This window comes from Octopus sinensis, linkage group LG11, assembly GCF_006345805.1.
Source record: "Octopus sinensis linkage group LG11, ASM634580v1, whole genome shotgun sequence".
Taxonomy (NCBI): domain Eukaryota; kingdom Metazoa; phylum Mollusca; class Cephalopoda; order Octopoda; family Octopodidae; genus Octopus; species Octopus sinensis.
In genome coordinates this window covers 21,044,918-21,049,917 of record NC_043007.1, presented here as the reverse complement: position 1 = coordinate 21,049,917, position 5,000 = coordinate 21,044,918, and positions in this window count along the sequence as shown.

Here is a 5,000-nt window from a genome sequence, read left to right as displayed (position 1 = left end):
ACCCTTGCTTGTCTATTCCAGCCAATCTGATGGTTTTAAAATAAAATATTCACAAAATTTAATAATTTTTATGAGCTAGTACAGGCATGGGAGTGGCTGTGTGGTAAGTAGCTTGCTTACGAACTACATAGTTCCGGGTTCTGTCCCACTGCATGGCACCTTGGGCAAGTGTCTTCTACTATAGCCTTGGGCCAACCAAAGTCTTGTGAGTGGACTTGGTAGACAGAAACTGAAAGCAGCCCATCGTATGTGTGTATATATATGTATGTGTATGTGTGTATATGTTTGTGTGTCTGTGTTTGTCCCCCCAACATCGCTTGACAACCGATGCTGGTGTGTTTACGTCCCCGTAACTTAGTGGTTCGGCAAAAGAGACTGATAGAATAAGTACTAGGCTTACAAAGAATAAGTTCTGGGATCGATGTGCTCGACTAAAGGCGGTGCTCCAGCATGGCTACAGTCAAATAACTGATCCTTAAAATCCTTAAAAATGTTTTAGCCCGAAGGCCACGGCCATGCTGGGGCCCCACCACTGTTAATTTCTTATATATATGTTTTTTAAACTTTCATAAATATAATTATACATTATCAAATCAACTCTGCATGTGTATTTTCACACAACATTCGCCCAGTAAATACCAAGGCAGCTGATGAGAGAGAGAGACAGAGAGACAGACAGATAGATAGACAGACAGAGTGAGTGAATGCAAGAGGCAAAAGAAGAGGAAGGCTTAATGTAGAAGAGAAAAGGACTAAAGTTGATGAATGGTGAGGCAGTCAGAACAAACTGACAAAAGAAGAGACAAGCTGCAGTATTTTACTACAATAAAAAAAAACAACAAAAAAACCCTTGAGAGTTTCCTATGAAAAGAATGATATAAAAAAAAGCCCACTAAAATAGCAAGGGGTTGGTGAGTCAAGATTAAGGGATGACAATACAATTCATTTCTACTACATTCACTTGGAAAATATTTCTGTGCTATTGTGCTGGGTTTACTGGTTGAAAATTATAGTAGTCCTCTGAATGACAGTAACAAAACATCTGTAAAACTATTTAGATTCTGGCAACAAAATATCTGGAATGGAAATTATTAGCTGAGCCTTTTAGGGAGAGAAGAGAAGATATGGTGTTTAAGATTGGGCTGTGAAACACCAATAGCTATATAAGTCTTTTTATTTGTTAATTTGATACAGGGGTTATAGTTCAAATTTTATATATTGTGGGTGTCTTGTTTAGTATTTTGTTCTGGAAGAGATAAAAAGGTACAGGGCTCGAAACTAAAGTAAAATGAAGTAATTTGTCCAGCTTGGTGCTGCTATGGTGCTTTGCTTTGCATTTTTTTTTTTGTTCTATACTAAGTCAATGTTCATATAAATTCTTGTGAATAATTAAAACTAGCCACTTAAATCTAAAGCTAACCATCATCATCACCACCACCACCACCACCACCACTGCTGCCACCACAATCACCACCACTACTACTCTGCTGCCGCCACCACCACCACCACCACCACCACAACCACCACCACCACCACAACTACCACCACCATCACCACCACTACCACCGCTGCCGCCACCACCACCACTGCTGCCACCACCACCACTACCACAACCACCACTACCACAACCACCACTACCACCACAACCACCACCACAACCACTACCACCACAACCACCACCACCACCACTACAACCACCACCACCACTACCACCACCACAACCACCACTGCTGCCACCACCACCACCACCACCACCACCACCACCACCACCAAAATCATTGTCATTCAACACCCCTTTTTCTATGCTGGCATTTGTTGGATGGTTTGACAGGAGCTGGCGAACCATCGGACTGTACCCAGCTCCACAGTGTCTGCTTTGGCATGGTTTCCACAACTGGATGCCATTCCTAATGCTAACCACTTTGTAGAGTGTGTGTTGCATGCATTTTCTGTGGCACTGACACTAATGAGGTCACCAAGTAACTCCTTAAACAAGATCCCTAAACTGAGGTGGTGAGTAGTATTGAGCAAAGTGGCTTTGCAGCAGGTGTTAAGAGGTTAAAGTATGATAAAGGGACAGGAACAGGTGTCTTTCTGTAGGGAAGAATCTCTAAACTGTATTGTTATATTTTGTCACATAAATTATGTTAAGTAGGCATAAATTATGTTAAGTGTAAGTAGCTTGTGTACCAACCACATGGTCCCAGGTTCAGTTCCACTGCGTGTCACCCTGGGCAAGTGTTTTCTACTATAGCCGCGGGCTGACCAAAGCCTTGTGAGTAGATTTGGTAGAGGGAAACTGGAAGAAGCCTGTCGTATATATATATTATGTTAAGTAGGCATAGGAGTGGCTGTGTGGTAAGTAGCTTGCATACCAACCACACGGTCCCAGGTTCTGTACCACTGTGTGGCACCTTGGGCAAGTGTCTTCTACTATAACCTTGGGCCGACCAAAGCCTTGTGAGTGGATTTGGTAGATGGAAACTGAAAGAAGCCCGTCGTATATATGTGTGTATGTGTGTGTATATGTTTATGTGTCTGTTTGTCCCCCAACATCGCTTGACAACTGATGCTGGTGTGTTTACGTCCCCATAACTTAGCGGTTCGGCAAAAGAGACTGATAGAATAAGTACTGGGCTTACAAAGAATAAGCTCCGGGGTCGATTTGCTCGACTAAGGGCAGTGCTCCAGCATGGCCATAGTCAAATGACTGAAACAAGTAAAAGAGTAGAGAACTTTATTAATTAATTATATATCTTTTCTGAGACCCAAAGAAAGAACTTTTTGTAATTAAAAACTTTGGATTTGGTCAAAGCAGATTAAGTGTGTTTTTCAATATTATGGATATTGTGGTTATGTGGTTTTAAGATGCCTGCTTCTAAACCGTATGGTCGTGAGTTCAATCCCATTGCTAAGAACATTGGGGTAAGTGTCTTCTACTATAGCCCAGAGCTATGTGAGTGGTTTTGGTAAAGAGAAATTGAAAGAAGGCTATCATGTGTCTGTGGGGTGGGGGTGTAGGTGTGAGGGGGTGCATGTGTGGGGCAGGGGGTGTATCTGTGAGTGTGTGTACCCTTGTCTAGACATCATGTGATGGTCGTGTGTGTGGGTGGGTAGGTGTGGGGGCGTATCAGCGAGTGTGTTTGTGTGTGTACCCTTGTCTAAACATCATGTGATGGTTGTGTGGGCACGTGTGTGTAGGTGCATGTGTGTGGGTTGTGAGTGTGGGGGAGGGAGCATATTTGCGATTGTCTGTGTGTGTGTGTGTGTGTACCCTCGATCGACCTCGGCTGGGTCACCTGAACGAGGGTGTCTGATGTTGGAAGACCCTGAAATATCTCATGACCTCCCCCCCTCCACCGAAAATATCACTGATGACGTATCCAAATGTATCAAAGGATGATAAGAATATGGGCACAAGGGGACCCTTCCAAAGTATGCCTTTATCACTTTTGATACACAATTACATATCAAAAATCTTACAAAACAGATACAAAAAGGAAAATTTCTAATGTTCCCTTTTATTTCAATCGTCATCATCATTATCGTCATCAACCTCCTCCTCCTCCTCCCCCTCATCATCATCATCCTCCTCCCTCTCCTCCTCCTCCTCCTCATCATCATCATCCTCATCTTCCTCTCCTCCTCCTCCTCCTCATCATCATTATACACCCACTCTTCCATGCTTGCATAGGTCAGATGGAAATGCTGAGGCAGATTTTCTACAGCCAGATACCCTCCCTGTCACCAACTCTCATTTATTTATAGGCCAGGCATGTTGGCTGTGTGGTAAGTAGCTTGCTTACCAACTATATGGTTCCAGGTTCATTCCCACTGCATGGCACCATGGGAAGGTGTCTTCTACTATAGCCTTGGACCGACCATAGCCTTGTGAGTAGATTTGGTAGATGGAAACTGAAAGAAGCCCATCATATGATATCAAGACAAGGGTCCACAGAAACATACACATGCACATATATACAACAGGCTTCTTTTAGCTTTCGTCTACCAAATCTACTCACAAAGGTTTGGTCAGACCAAGGTTATAGTAAAAAAACACTTTCCTAAGGTACCACGCAATGGGATTGAACTTGGGACCACATGGTTAGAAGGCAAGCTTCTTAACCACACAGCCACACCTACCACTTCTTTTATTTCATGTTATTTTGTTAATGCAGACTTTATCTGTTTCAGACGATTATCTGAGCATTGTTTGAAAATAATTGTTCAAAAACGTTTGTTCGAATGGAAAATTGTATGATTGAAAATTATTCAAAAGGACAATTCTACAAAATGTTAATTATTCTAAATTTTTTATTCCATTTAAACAAAAATGATAAAATTAAAAATCAAGTACACAAAAATGATATTTATTTCAAATAACTGTTTCTTGAATAATTGTTTTCGAACAGTTTCCATGATACGGGCGTAGGAGTGGCTGTGTGGTAAGTAGCTTGCTTACCAACCACATGGTTCCAGGTACAGTCCCACTGCGCGGCACCTTCGGCAAGTGTCTTCTACTACTATAAGCCTCAGGCCGACCAAAGCCTTGTGAGTGGATTTGGTAGACGGAAACTGAAAGAAACCCGTCATTTAAAAAATTTTTATTTTATTATTTTTTTTACTTGTTTCAGTCATTTGACTGCAGCCATGCTGGAGCACCGCCTTTATATATATTATATATATATATATATATATATATATGTATGTATGTATATGTTTGTGTGTCTGTGTTTGTGCCCCCAACATTGCTTGACAACCGATGCTGGTGTGTTTACATCCCTGTCACTTAGCAGTTCGGCAAAAGAGACCAATAGAATAAGTACTAGGCTTACAAAGAATAAGTCCTGGGGTCGATTTTCTCAACTAATGGTGGTGCTCCAGCATGGCCGCAGTCAAATGGCTGAAACAAATAAAAAAAAGGAAAAAGAATAACAAAGAGGTTAATATCATATCTATCAGTAAGATTTGTTTTCATTTTGTACTTTCTAGAATTAGAA